Here is a 14,260-nt window from a genome sequence, read left to right on the forward strand (position 1 = left end):
AGAGCGGTGGCAGCATTTCAGCTCTACTTGGTTTAGAAAAAGCCTAGGCATAGCTTGCCCACGCTACCATCTCCTTTCCCTGGAGCAGGCTGCTGAAGACTCCACGAAAGCCTTGAAGAGCATGCAGTTACAATGTAATCAAAAGATGGCGAATAGCTCAGGTATTTTAAAATTGTCAGGGAGGGCTATGGAAGACCACTTCAGTTTACTTGGACTCTCGTGTTCTGATGCAGCTTATTGAATTGAGGTGCATGCTTCAAGAGCACTTTTTTTTTTCTTTCCATAGTTGTCTATAAAAGACCCAGAGAGAGAGAGAGCTATGTGAAATTTGCATGCTAACATTCTTAAAATTATACGTTTTAAGTGTGCCGCTTTTTTTCCTTCCTTTTTTGGGTAATCCGAAATTGTAGGTGCAACCATTTTATGTCCTAAGCTTGAAGCCCCAAAACTCAAAACAGGTGTAATTTGTTAACTCTCCGCTGCCCCCTGGTGGTGTCCTACTTCATGGCATGTGCCTTGCTCAAATCTTCCACCCCTTTGATAAATTCTTGAGGGTGCGGTGTGGAAAACCTAAATGAGAGATGCAGACAGGCTACCAATTCTACTTTCTCCAGACTTGGCCTGTTCGTGTTTTCAAATACCCTAAGGTCTAACGCCCGGGGAGACTAGCCACCGGGGCTGACCCACGTAGGAGCCTTGCCCAGTCTAGAAGGATCACGTGGGAACATTTGTTTAGGATTAGACTCCACGGGCTGCAGCAGGTGCTGTAGTGGTCAGGGTGCTGGACTCCCACACGACCCACTGCAGTTCACGCCCTGGACCATGGGGGTGTATTCCCAATGCCCCAGGAGGAGAATGGAGTGTAGTGCGGCCATCTCACCGGGCCTGGGGGTCATTTTTCCTTTCCCTTCCACCTTCTCTTTCCGTCTTTGCAGAGTGCCTGCGCCCAATGGGAAAAAACCTTGGGGGGAGCGGGGAGCGCCCAGAGCTGCACCTCACACCTATTAAAACCTGGTCCCCGGTGGGTCAACCTGTGGTTTTCTTTTTAGCTGCCGCAGGTGTTGCTTGTCGGTAGAAGAGTCTGGGAGCTGGGACACCACGTGTCTGTCATCTGGGTGCTGCTTCAGAGCACCTGGGACTGCGAGGGCGTTCTGGGCTGCGGGAGCTTCCGGGCAGCCGGAAGGAGGCAAAAAGCAGGGGCGGAGGGAGCTAGCCGCGGGTTTCAGGCCCGCGTGTCTCTCTCCCCAGCTAGACCTGTTTCTGAGGGGGCTGTCGGTGGCACGGGATCCCACACCACGATGCCTTTTCAGGTAAGTCAGATTTGATTTTAAGGAGAAATACTGGCTTTGGGGCCGGCCGGTGGCGTGGGAGTTAAGGTGGCTGGATCCCTCGCGACCGACTGTGTGCTTCGAGTCGGGACCTGGTGGCTTGAAAAGCACACTGGGCGCTTGTGTGCGCCCCAAATCCCAAGAGGAGAGCGCAGAAGGGACTGCGGCGTGGCCATCCATCTTGGGGGGTGGGTTCTCACTTCGTCTCTCTAGGGAGCCCATGCACCCTGCAGCGAATGAAAACGTAATTAACAAGCGTGTCAAGAGTCCCGGGGTCACACCCACCCACGCGTGCGTGTGTGAGCGTGGAGACTGTGGACCCTGGAGTGCCGGAGAAGCATCGGCGTCAGAGTCAGTCCCCGTCCTCCTGAGGTAGCTGCTTGTGGAAACGGGGCCCATGGGTCTGCCGCTGCCGCGTGCTTTCTGAGCATTTCAGTAACGGGAGGCCCTTTCGTTGCCCGTGTTCTTGTACGTGGTGGTGTTTGGAAAGCGCCTCTGAATGTCCACTTATACAACCTACTCTGGAATGTACGGGGACAAGGCTACTCTAAGCTAGCGAAAAGCTTAAAACTGAAATCGCAGCGTGCCCCCCACCCCCCCCCACCACCAGGGGCTGCTTTCTCACTTCCTCCCTCCCTATTTTCCTCTGTCTCTCTGGTGAGCACATGCATCCAAATAAAAGAGAAACAGTTTATGAACTGTAATAAACCCTCGCAAAGTCTCTGTCATTTACTAATACTTTAGGTTTTTGCCATTAGGGCACATGTGCTCACCAGACAGAAACAAAGAGAAAAAAGGTGAGAAATCACCCCCAGAGGGGATGGCCACGCCTCTTTTCTCCTCCATTGTCGTCTTGGGGTCTTGGGCACGGACACAGACATGCCTGATGTGAGCTCCTACCTGCCGGGTCCAGGACTCGAACCACAGTTGGTCATGTGGGAGTCCAGTGCGTTTAACCACCATGGCACCTTGACCCCCAGAGTCTCCGCTTTTTATTTCTGGGAACTTCTAGGGACCAGCAACTGTAAAGGTTGGTGATGAAATACTCCTCACTGAAGGATCGCTCGTGGACAGACCTGGGCTCTAAACCGTGTCTGCAGTTTCCGTAGTATGTGGGTAAACTTCACACTGACCCATTTTAAGTACTGCTCTTTGAATAAACCTCGTAGTCTGTGTGACGGTTCATTTGGAGAGCTCCCACTTAACCATGTGGCCTCCGCAAACCTAAGCCATCGGGTACTCGTAATGCAGGGAATGGGCAGAAGCTGAGTGGGCTCAGACTCGGGCTCATTGGCCTACCGCCCCGTCTCTGCACTTAAACAGCACTTTCTCTTGGTTTCTTTCCCCTTTCCTCTTTTGGTTACGAGAGGGACGGGCCCTTGGCAGAGAGAACACCCTCAGTGGCCGTGGTCCCGCCCCAGTCCTCTTCCCTCCGCTTCTCCATCCCGTTAGGGTTTCGGGCACACGCTCTTGCACCTGTGCCTTCCAGGCTGCCGGGCAGGATTCGAACTGCAGGCGGCGTGTGGGACCTGGCTCCCAGTGCGTGTGTTGCTGTGCGACAGGGCTGGCCCTGCTCCTTGTTAATTTTTCATGGAAATCCTATCGGGAGGGTAAAGTTCTTGCCAGTCTCATTTTACAGATGAGGACACTGAGGCCTGGAGAGATTTAGCAACTCAGTCAAGCGATGACGCAGCTAGTCAGTGGACAGGCCAGGATTCAAACCTGCGTGGTCTAATTCAGCTGCCTCACGCGTGCACGCAGCCAGCCGCGGGTAGTCTGAGGGGTCACTTCGTAGTGACAGACGCATGCTGCAGCCCAGTTCCCGCCTCTAATTCTTTCTGTAACTTTGAAGCAAGCCATTCAGGACGCACGTCTGATTTAGCAGGGATTGAACTCCCTCCCTCTGTTTTTTTTTTTTTCTATTGCTAACGTTTATGAGTCTATGATTATTTTTATGTAAAGAAGAAACTGACATTTTACGTATCTATCAGATTAAAAGTGAACCAGAAAAATAACCAGCATGATTACATTTGAAGGTTGATAAATTTTCAGTGTTTTGTGGTTGCCGAACACGGTTCCTGCTTTGTTTTGTTTTTTTTTTAGATTTATTTAATGTAATTTTATTTATTTATTTATTTTATTTTAATTTGACCAGAGAGGGACAGAGTGAGACAAAGAGCAAGCACACGTGAAAGTGAGAAGGCAAGCTACTGTGCCCAGGACTAGAACTGCCATTGGCCATGTGGGAGTCCAGCGCCTTAACCACCATGCCACCTGCTGGCCCCCCCCATAATCTTTTAATAAACTTCTATTTCCCTCTGTTTTCCTATCTGTAGCCTTGTATTTGGAAATAGTAACAAAGGATAGCTTTCCTAGCACTTAAAAAACAAAGGCTGGGAAGGAGGAGAAATTAACCGAGTCAGGAACCAGCAAGTGGCATCGTGATTAAAGTGCTGGACACTCCCACATGGCTGAGCATGGTTCAAGACCTGGACCTGGCAACTTGCTTTCTCACTCTCTCTCTCTCTGTCTGTCTCTCTCTGGTCAAATTAAAATAAAACGAATGAATAAATAAAATTAAATAAAACAATTCTTAAAAGATTAACCATGTCAGCAAAGTGAGGCCATGCACTTGGGAAGTCCTTCCTGGCCCTACCACATAAAAACTTCGTATGAGATTTGGGGACATTTCTTGCTTTCTCTTCACATATTATTTAGATTATTCTATTGGGTCATTGGGAAACTCCTGCATAGCAACATAGAAGTTATGACTTTTCTGATGGCCCAATGTAATAACTTGTCGTTGTTATTTTTTCTCTGTGGTGGCCACAATGCCTATTAAACAGAAGAAAATCAGTGACCCATAAGAGCACCAGTTCCCTCCACGCGCTGCAACTCCAGAAGAAAACGTCTGACCAAGGGCAGATCGGGTAGGCAATTATATTCATTCTTACTGTTTGGGGGCTGTGTGGGTAGCCATAATTTATTGACTACAGTTGTAGATTGTTGGTGTGATTTAACTAAGAGATAAGGATAGTCCGCAATGTGGAAGATTCCATAAGCTTTCATTTTATAGGTCTCGTTTTTAACGTTCACAAAGTCTGCACGTATAGAACTGTGTTCAGGGAACCAGCAGTTAGTGTAATGGCTATGTCACTGGACTCCCACGTAGTCGACCGCGGTTCGCGTCCCGGACCCGGTGGCTTAAAACTCACGCCGGGCGCGTGTGCATGTGTGCCCAAGATCCCGAGAGGAGAATGGAGGAGAAGGGATTGCGGCGTGGCCATCCCCCATGGGGGGTGATTTCTCGCTTTCTATCTCTATGTCTCTCTCTGTCTGTCTGGCGAGCACACGCGCCCTATAGCAAAAACCTCTCCAAAAAAAAAAACTGTGTTCAGATACTAGGTCGTCAAAAAACTCACGACAGGGACCAGTAGTTGGCGTAATGGCTATGTCACTGGCCTCTCATGTAGCCAGCTGTGGTTTGAGTCCCGGACCCGGCAGCTTGAACCCATGCTGGGCACATGTGTGTGCGTACCCAAGATCCCAAGAGGAGAACAGAGAAGAAGGGATTGCGGCATGGCCATTCCCCGGGGAGTGAGTTCTCGCTCTCTCTCCATCTCTCTCTCTCTCTCTCTCTCTGGTGAGCACACATGCCCTATAGCCAAAAAAAAAAAAACCTCATGACACACTTCTGCATAGAAACACATGAAAACATACATCGTGGCTTTTCCAATGACCCAATATATGCTAACTATTTCTTTTTTAAAAATCAGAAACAGCCAAGTCCTATAAGCTGGTCGACTCTAAGTCTGGTCTTTGATTTAAATATGATATAAATAGAATGAAAGTTTTGGAGCGCAGGAATCCGGAGGAAAGAGGAGGCTGGCGAGCTGGGAGGAGGGAAGGTCCAGGGGTCAGTCCCATGTAGGTGAGGAGCCGTCACACCAAGGGTGGCGCCTATATTGTTGGCCACCAGGAAAGTAATGATGCGTTTGTTTGCACAGAAAAACAGAAAAACACATCATGACTTTCCCCGTGACCTAATATAATCTCTTTAGGGGAAAGTAGCAGGAGAAATGTAGATTAGAGAAATCAAAGATTTGGGGACCAGCAGGTGATGTAGTGGTTACAGCTCGACTCCTACCTGGCCGTCCGTGGTTCGAGTCCCAGATCTGGCGGCTTGGAAATCACATTGGACATATGTGTGTTCGTGCCCCACATCCCAGGAAGAGAATGGAGGAGAATGAATTGTGGCGTGGTCATCCCCCCGAGAGGGTAATTTCTCATTTTCCTTCTCCTTGTCTCTCTCCAGAGAGCTCATGTGCCCTATGGCAAAAAGCTTAGAAAAGGAAAGGAAAAGAAAGAAAAAAATCAAAGATTTTGAAATGAAGAATGTCTAAGATTGGAATGATTCACCTTAGTAAATTGTAGAGTCTTCTAGAAGGTCTTCTAAGTAGCGTGCACCTGCCACGAACAGCTAATATACCCTTCGCCACGCCTTCTAACCTTATGATGCCGCCGTGGCTTGTTTCGAAAAGAGAATGGTCAGTTGTGTTTAAGGCAGGAGCTACTGTGGCGTGTCCACTAGAGTATGACAGGACGTGGAAACTGGACAACTATGGGACCAGCAGTTGGCACAATGTCGCTGGACTCCCATGTAGTAGACCACGGTTCGAGTCCCGGATCTGGTGGCTTAAACTCATGCTGGGCACATGTGTGTGTGTGCCCAAGATCCCAAGAGTAAAATGGAGGAGAAGGGATTGCGGCGTGGCCATCCCCCTGGGGGGCGATTTCTCGCTTTCTGTCTCTCTGGCGAGTGCACGCGCCCTAGTATTTCTGTTTATCCCGGCGGCCTTGTTCCCATGAGTGACATGCTTCATTTTTCTGGTTCATGTACTATTCCCTAAGTCCGAACACGTTGACACCCACAGAAATGGAATCGCAGACTGAACGGATCACTTCTGCAGAATTGGAGAGGGGCTGGGAGGGCAGGCCCTGAGCGTTGCAGCCCAGCAGGCTCTCTGGAAGGCGGGCTAGGTGGGGACCTCACACCTCTACACGTGGAAAATTGGGTCCTTCCAGCTGGATGAGCAGGTGTGCCCACTGAGGAGATGGGGCGGTCGCTGCTGAGGAGAGCTTGCAGGGTCCCTGAGGCTGGCTGGCCCCCTTCTAAATCACTACATTTATTTTTGCTAGAGGGCGTGTGCACTGGCCTGTCGGGAGCGGCCATGCCGCTGTCCCTCCCTCCTCGCCTCTCCGGGCTTTGGGCACACGTGCTCACACGCTAGTGTTTCTCAGGTCACCGGGTCCGGGATGCGAACCGGGCGGTTGGTTGTGTGCAATATAGCTCCCTTAATCTCTAGGCCACGGAGCCAGCCGGCCTATTTTTTTGTTTTGTATGGTGAGGTTTCTGGTGTAGCCCTTGTCATAGTCACTGGGGGTGCAGTTTAGTTTCCGAAGTGTGCGTGCAGTGAGGGACAGTGACAGCACAGCCGCCGACCGCCCTGGAGGTGACGCGTTCCCGGGACCGCGTGCAGGGACATACTGTCTTTGGGTTTGATTGTAGACCGGCTTTCTAGGCTTCGCAGGACGTAGGAAGAGTAGGGTCTGCGGGGCAGTGTTGCGGGGGAGTGATCATTTTGTCCCCTTTACAACAAGGGAGCGATAGCATTTTGTTGGGGCAGCAGGTAACGGGCGGTTTGCCATCGCGCTGGGGCAGTAGCTCGCAGCTCTGAAACGGGGGTTGCTGGTGAGTTTTTAATACGGGGACTTTGTGTCATTTCGTTTCTCGAGTCCTTTGACATTTGTGTGAAGTGCAGTTACACGATGTAGGTCTCCTGGTTAATAATGATGATAGCTAACCCTTGTTCAGTCCTAGACGTGTTTTAAAAGAATTCTTTAATTTTATTTAGCATCGTTATTACTTAATTTTTTAAAGAAATATTTATTTAGTTTTATATATTATTCTTCAATTTGACCAGAGAGAGAAAAGGCAAGCCCCAGGTCTAGGACTTGACCCGCAGTCGACCATGTAAAATCCAGCACCTTAACCACCAAGCCACCTGCCGGCCCCAATTATTAGTTGTTTAAACTTGCTATAGGCTATGTGCACTCACCAGAGAGAGACAGGGTGAGAAAGAGAAACCAGGTAGCCACGTCTGGGATTTGAACCGCGGTCGACCATGTAGGAGCCTTAAACACCATGCCACCTGCTGGCCCCTCCATAAGGTTTTAAAGAAAGATTTGCACTGGGGCCATAGTGGTTAAGGCGCTGGACTTCCACATGGCCGACCGTGGTTTGAGTCCTGCACCCGGAGGCTTGACACTGTGCGTGCACGCCCAAAATCTTAAGAGGAGAGTGGAGGAGTGGGAATGGCCACACCCCTCCCCCAGAGGATTTCTCACTTTCTGTCCCTCCAGGGAGCACACGCACCCAAGGTTCATGGTTTATGCCAGCACTCTCAGGGCGGCGAAGGGCAGCTGCCTGGGGCCGGCCAGGGGCTGACACCCAGAAGACCCCTCGGGTGTGGAACCTGGGGGTTTCCCAGGATCTGGCCCTCAGGCCTGTGGTCTCAGAAACCTGATTTGGCCAGCCGTGCCCCCGAGGGTTCGCTCAGTCTAACAGCCTCAGAACCCCAGTACAGACTGAGCGCCCCGACGGTGAGAACCTGAATGCCGCGGAAGCTGAGGCCTCCTCAGCACCAGCTCGATGCCCCCAGGGGGAGGCCCACACCTGACCTCACGTGCCGGGTCCCAGGCGAAGGCTGTGCTGAGTGTGAGATGCGTGTGAGACAAATTAATTTCATGTTTAGACTTGGGTCCCATCCGCAGGTACCTTGTTACCTACACACGGATATTCCCAAGCCTGAACCACGCCCGGTGCGGGACACTTCTGGTGGCCAGGATTCCGGAGAACGGTGCTCTCCCGGGCGTAGCGAGAGCGCGAGTGCATTCACGTGCGACACGGTGGCTCCGTGACCTGCCGGACCGGGTGGCGGGCGTTTCTCCGGGTCAGTGGACCTGGATGGGCAAAGAGATTCCAATTCAAAGCTGCCTCGGTGGACACGGGGCGTCTGGAGTATTTTTTGGTTGTTCCTTTTTTCCTCCCCTCGTAATATTTCTTTCAGTTCTTCCCGGATTTCATCAGCTGTAGCTGCCCCTGGCATACCCCGTTGGTCTTGCACTTAAAATAGAGCCCACCCCGGGCCCCCCACCGCGGCCCTGCTGCCAGGAAACAGCTGTTCACAAACACGGGGGTTCTGGAGAGCCTGTGGGTTCGGAGCTGAGGACAGGCATGTGTCGCTGAGGGGCCTGATATCAGGGCGGACTCCCTGGGAGGGTGGCTTGCTTGAGCGGGATCTCTCTAGCCAAAGTGTGTCTCTAACATCCCTGGGGGTCTTCCTTCCTTCTCCTCTTTCCTTTTCTTCCTTCCTTCTTTCCCCTCCCTCTCTCCCTTCTTCCTCTTCGCCCACATCTCGTACAACGTCTGAAGTTCCACCAGATACACGTGGGTTTCTTGGACCCCGTGTCCGTGTGCGGCAGGTGTCCCACTGGCTCCCCAGCCCGCTTCCCCGTCGCCCACTCCATCTGTCAGGACCGCGGTGCCCCCCACTTCAGACCCCACGATCACGCGAGGCCGGTCGCGACCTCTCTTTCTTCTCTGTTGGTGACTGTGACGGGAGCCTGAGTTTCCGGAGGGCTTTCGCTCTCCCGCTGCCGAGGGCACAGGTGGCCGGAGCTCTGCTCTTCCCCCTTTCTTTGTGCCTTAAACGCACACGCGAGGTCTGGAGCTCTTGCAGCTCTCTTGGCACTGCGAGTCCACAGCTAGGAGCCGAGAGTGTGAGGGCCGCCACCTTCAGGAGAAGGACTGGGAAGGCCGGACGTCCCTCACAGCCATCGCAGACTGGGGCGGAGGTCGGGAAAGGAAAGCTGCAGTCCTTGCTGTGTAACGAAGCGTCCGTGTAGCCACGGCTGCCGTTCCGTGGAAGGCTGGCTGTGCGACCGAGGCCGCAGCGTTGGGAGAATCAGGGAAACGAGGGGCATTACCCTTTGTTGGTAACTTGGGGCTTTTCAGTAGGATCGTGCAGAAAGGGGTGAGCTCAAATTTGTGCTCTTCAGAAAAAAAAAATGAGGTGTATATGAGGTGCCTTCAGAGGGTTTGTGGGGGGGGGGCGCATATTTTAAAAAATAATTATTTATTTTTAATTTTATTTATTCATTCATTTTAATTTGACCAGAGAGAGACAGAGACAGAGGGAAAGTGAGAAAGCAAGCCGCCAGGTCCAGGACTCGAACCGCGGTCAACCATGTGGGAGTGTCCAGCGCCTTAACTACCACGCCACCCGCTGGTCCCTGAGGGCGCATATTTTGAAAAGACTATGCACAGATTTCAAAAAACGTTTGCACGAAATAAGCTTGTCGTTGAATTCCATTTTCCACTACCCTTGCACTTCTAATATAATTAGAGAATACCTCTGAAAATGGGTTTCCCGCGGAGAATGGTACAGTAAGAGCTGCTACACATTTTCACAACCAAGTACGTCTTCAGAGAGGAATGGCTGAGCCCAACAGAACGGATTCAGTGTGAAGTCACGGCTTTTGTATAGAATAATCTTTTGGTTCTGCATCGTTGGCTGCTAGTAAATGTTTATTCTAAAGTGATATTTTACTTTAAAAGCTTTTTATCAGAACAAGTACTTCTTTAGTTGTCATTTTGAATGTTTTTATTCATTTCAGAATTTTTTTATTTTAATGCCAGGGGGCACATGGAGAACGGATTCAGTGTGAAGTCACGGCTTTTGTATAGAATAATCTTTTGGTTCTGCATCGTTGGCTGCTAGTAAATGTTTATTCTAAAGTGATATTTTACTTTAAAAGCTTTTTATCAGAACAAGTACTTCTTTAGTTGTCATTTTGAATGTTTTTATTCATTTCAGAATTTTTTTATTTTAATGCCAGGGGGCACATGGGCGAGGGAGCCACCCCCATGGGCCAGGTTATGCCATTCCGTTCCCTACATGCACCTGGCATGTTGCCGCTGGGGCTGAGAATCGAACCGTCAGCCATGTGGAACCCAGCCTCCTCTGCACGGTGCCCAGCCGCTGTGCTACAGTGCCGGCCCACATTCCAGAAAATAATGTGTATTCGAAATGCTGACCCAGCCCTATGAAGTTGAAGATTCTGCTTTTCTAATTTTGCCTTTCAAAAAATTAGTTAATGGAGGGGACCAGCAGTTAGCGTAATAGCTATGTCGCTGGACTCCCACGTAGTTGACCGCGGTTCGTATCCCGGACCCGGTGGCTTAAAACTCACCCCGGGCGCGTGTGCATGCGTGCCCAAGATCCTGAGAGGAGAATGGAGGAGAAGGGATTGCGGCGTGACCATCCCCCCTGGGGGGTGATTTCTCGCTTTCTGTCTCTATGTCTCTCTCTGTCTGTCTGGAGAGCGCACGCGTCCTATAGCGAAAACCTCTCCAAAAAAAAAAAATTAGTTAATGGAGGGACCAGCAGATGGCGTAGTGGTTATGTTGCTGGGCTCCCTCATAGTCGACTGAGGTTCGAGTCCTGGACCCAGCAGCTTAAAAGTGCCAGGCGCGTGTGCGTGTGTGCCTAAGATCCCGACAGGAGAATGGAGGGGAAGGGATTGCGGCGTGGCCACAACCCCTGGGGGGTGATTTCTCATTTTCTGTCTCTCTGTCTCTCCAACGAGCACATGTGCTCTACAGAAAAAAATCTCTCTCTCAAAAAAAAAAAAAGTTACTGGAAATAGCCCGTGTGCCGTCTCTTTTAATAGCCTCGCTGTGTTTTGGCCCTCCTCCCTCGGCCTCCCTCGGCCTCCCTTGGCCTCCCTCGGCCTCTCACAGCACCCTCCCGCTCACCCCGGCTTGTGCACCAGCTCTTCCACCAGAAGGCGATTACTGACCGCAGGGGAGGGCGGGCCCAGAGGGAGCAAGCACCGGTCTGTCGTTCTGTCGGTGTGGGTTTGTGTCTGTCTGTCTGTAACTTACACAGTGGCAAGATGTGATCCAGGTCACTGTTCAGGGAAGGTATTTCAGTGGAGCATTTTGTTTGTTTGTTTACATGAAATTCTAAATTTGATAGCTTTAAGAGTAATGGGAAAGGGTTCGGCCCTGGAGGCTGTGCTGTTACCACCTCTAACTGTAGGGGACGTGGTCTTCGGGGCACTGACACCGTCTCTCCTGGGACGTTCCTGCTGGCTTCTGCCGTACCGTGATGTCCCGAGTCAACCAGACGAAAATTCCTGATATCGCAGCACTAGTGGAGGTGGTGGGAGGGCCTTACATGTGTGGGAAGGGTATCTTCACATTTTTAAATTATTATTTAAATGTTTGTTATAGGGCATGTGCACTCACCAGAGGGGGGGAGGGAAGTGAGAAAGCCAGCCAGCAGGTCCAGGACTCGAACCTTCATCTGCTGTGTGGGAGTCCAGCCCCTCAACCTCTACACCACCTGCTGGCCTCCAGTAATGATATTTTTAACCCACTGACTAAAAGGAGAATAACTTTGTATAGAAATTTGAGTACTCTATTGGAAGAGGATAGAAACAATTTATTACCTCCGGGAGTTGAAACAAAGTTGATTAGCAGAGAGGTTTGAAACAAAGTCTTTTTGTTTTGGTTTGAGAGATTTTAGCTATAGGGTACCGAGCTTACTAGAGAGACAGAGACAGAAAGAAAAATCTCACCCCGAGGGATGGCCTCACCGCAGTCCTGGTGTGTTTCAGGTCACCTGGTCCAGGACTCAAACTGGGGTTGGCCACTTGGGAGTCCATGCCTTAACCACTAGGCCATCTGCTGGCCCCTGAAGCAAAATTTAAAGCTTGAGATTTTTCTTAATTTAAATTACTCTTATTATTTTAATTTCCAGAGGTCAGGTATGTAAGAGAGGAGAGAGAGACCGACCGACCAGCTGACTGACTGACTTGGTCACGCTGTCATCCCTTCTCTCCCATCTCTCCATCCTGTCGGGGTTTTGAGCAGGCGTGTATCGGGCCCGATGTGTTTCAGGCTGCAGGGGCTGGGACTCGAACAGCAGTTGGTTCCATGGGATCTAGCTCCCTTAACCACCAGTCTGTGTGATTAAATTATTCTTAATAATGTCTTCTTAGATAATGCTTTCCTGGGAAAACAACCACCTATCCTATAACGTGTTTCTGTTTTGCTGGGTGATTTTCCTCTCTACTTTTTATGCTTGGTCTCTTTTCTGGCCTTTTTTTTTTTTTTCTTTTTTGTGAGGTTTTTGCTATAGGGCGCGTGCACTCGCCAGAGAGAGAGACAGAGAGACAGAAAACAAAAAATCACCCCCCAGGGGAGATGCCACGCCGCAATCCCTTCTCCTCCTTCTCCTCTCGGGATCCTGGGCACGCACGCACACGCGCCTGGTGTGAGTTTAAGCCACCAGGTCTGGGATTCGAACCACAGTCGACTACATGGGAGTCCAGCAACATAGCCATTATGCCAACTGCTGGTCCCCCCTGGCTTTTAAATCACACATGACACACACACGCTTGTGCTTTCTCACTGTGGGAGGTGCCTTGTGGGGCTGTCCCTCCCTCTCCCGGCGTAGCTCACACCACATGTGCTCGGCCTGCCTGGTCACCTTTGAGTGCAGGCGTCTGGTCACCCGCGTATTTATCTGAGTCCCCACAGTTAAAAGTTTGCGAAGGGAGGGCCAGCAGGTGGCATAGTGGTTGAGGCGCTGGACTCCCACATGGCTGACCGCAGTTTGAGTCTCGGATCTGGCAGCTTGACACTCATGCCGGGTGCGTGTGTGTGCGTGCCCAGAATCCTAAGAGGAGAATGGAGAGGGGATTGCGGCAGGGCCATCATCTTTTGGGGGAGATTTCTCGTTTTCTGTTCCTGTTTTCCTGGCGAGTGCACACACCCTATAGCAAAAATCTCTGTCTTAGGAGAAAAAAAATATCAATAAGGGAGGCCAGAATGACAGGACATACTCACTCATGGGCCACTTGCAAAATGAATCCTCCCTGTGCATCCTTGCCTCGCTCGGGGGCATTGGCGGCTGGTCTTTGTCTCCTTGTTGACCGTTCTCACAAAGTACAGGGCAACTTCAGGGTGCAGTCCTGACAAGATGTAGGGTAGATGAAGACAGTGATGCTGGTGAAGTTGAACCACTGAGGAAACCGGTGACAGAGGCGGGGCCGCACCGTGATGTAGCCGTTACCCGCTGGGCCCTCAGAACAGCGGCACACAGTCGCAGGAACCCGTGTGGCCAGTCCCAGGCTGCTTGGAGCATTGAATGACTGTTATTTTTGTTTTTTAAAAAAATTTATTCATTGTCATTATTTTAATTTTTTTTTTAAAGTTGACTAGAGAGAGACAAAGAGAAAGAGGGAAAGTAAGAAACCAAGCTGCCAGGCCCAGGACTCGAACTCTGGTCAGCCATGTGAGAGTCCAGCTGCCTTATCTAACATCAGGTCACCTGCCAGCCCTGACTGTTCTTTTTAATATTTGCTGGTAAGGGGGCTGGCAGGTGGCGTGGTGGTTGAGGGCACCGGACTCCCACGAGGCTGATCATGGCTCGAGTCCCGAACCTGGTAATTTGCTTTCTCACTTTCCATCTCTCTCTCTTTCACACTCTGTCCCTCTCTAGTCAAATTAAAAATAAATAATAAAGTTAATGTTTTTTCTTTTTTTGGAAAGGTTTTTGCTATAGGATGCATGCGCTCGCCAGAGAGACGGAGAGAAAGCGAGAAATCACCCCTCAGGGGATGGCCATGCTGCAATCTCTTCTCCTCCATTCTCCTCTCGGGATCTTGGGCACGTGTGCACACGCGCCCAGCGTGAGTTTAAGTCACCAGGTCCAGGACTCGAACTGCGGTTGACTACATGGGAGTCCAGCGACATAGCCATTACGGTAACTGCTGGTCCCAATTTTTTTTTTCTTTTC

At 50.7% G+C, this 14,260-nt stretch overlaps 1 protein-coding gene across 2 annotated transcripts in view; it reads left to right on the plus strand.

Annotated features, from left to right (window-relative positions):
* The first annotated feature begins 6 nt into the window (after positions 1-6).
* The window catches only part of NRG4 (neuregulin 4), a 53,504-nt gene continuing 39,250 nt past the window's right edge, over positions 7-14,260 (plus strand). Inside the window, exons 1-3 of one of the 2 annotated variants that reach the window (XM_027768937.1) lie at positions 7-1,310; positions 2,341-2,440; positions 4,175-4,258. The gene's annotated coding sequence lies outside the window, so the exon portion shown is untranslated. The remainder of the gene's footprint in view (positions 1,311-2,340; positions 2,441-4,174; positions 4,259-14,260) is intronic. The other variant, XM_006142601.3, reaches the window with a different exon arrangement.

The sequence above is a fragment of the Tupaia chinensis genome, unplaced genomic scaffold (genome assembly GCF_000334495.1).
Source record: "Tupaia chinensis unplaced genomic scaffold, TupChi_1.0 Scaffold000078_1, whole genome shotgun sequence".
Classification (NCBI taxonomy): Eukaryota; Metazoa; Chordata; class Mammalia; order Scandentia; family Tupaiidae; genus Tupaia; species Tupaia belangeri.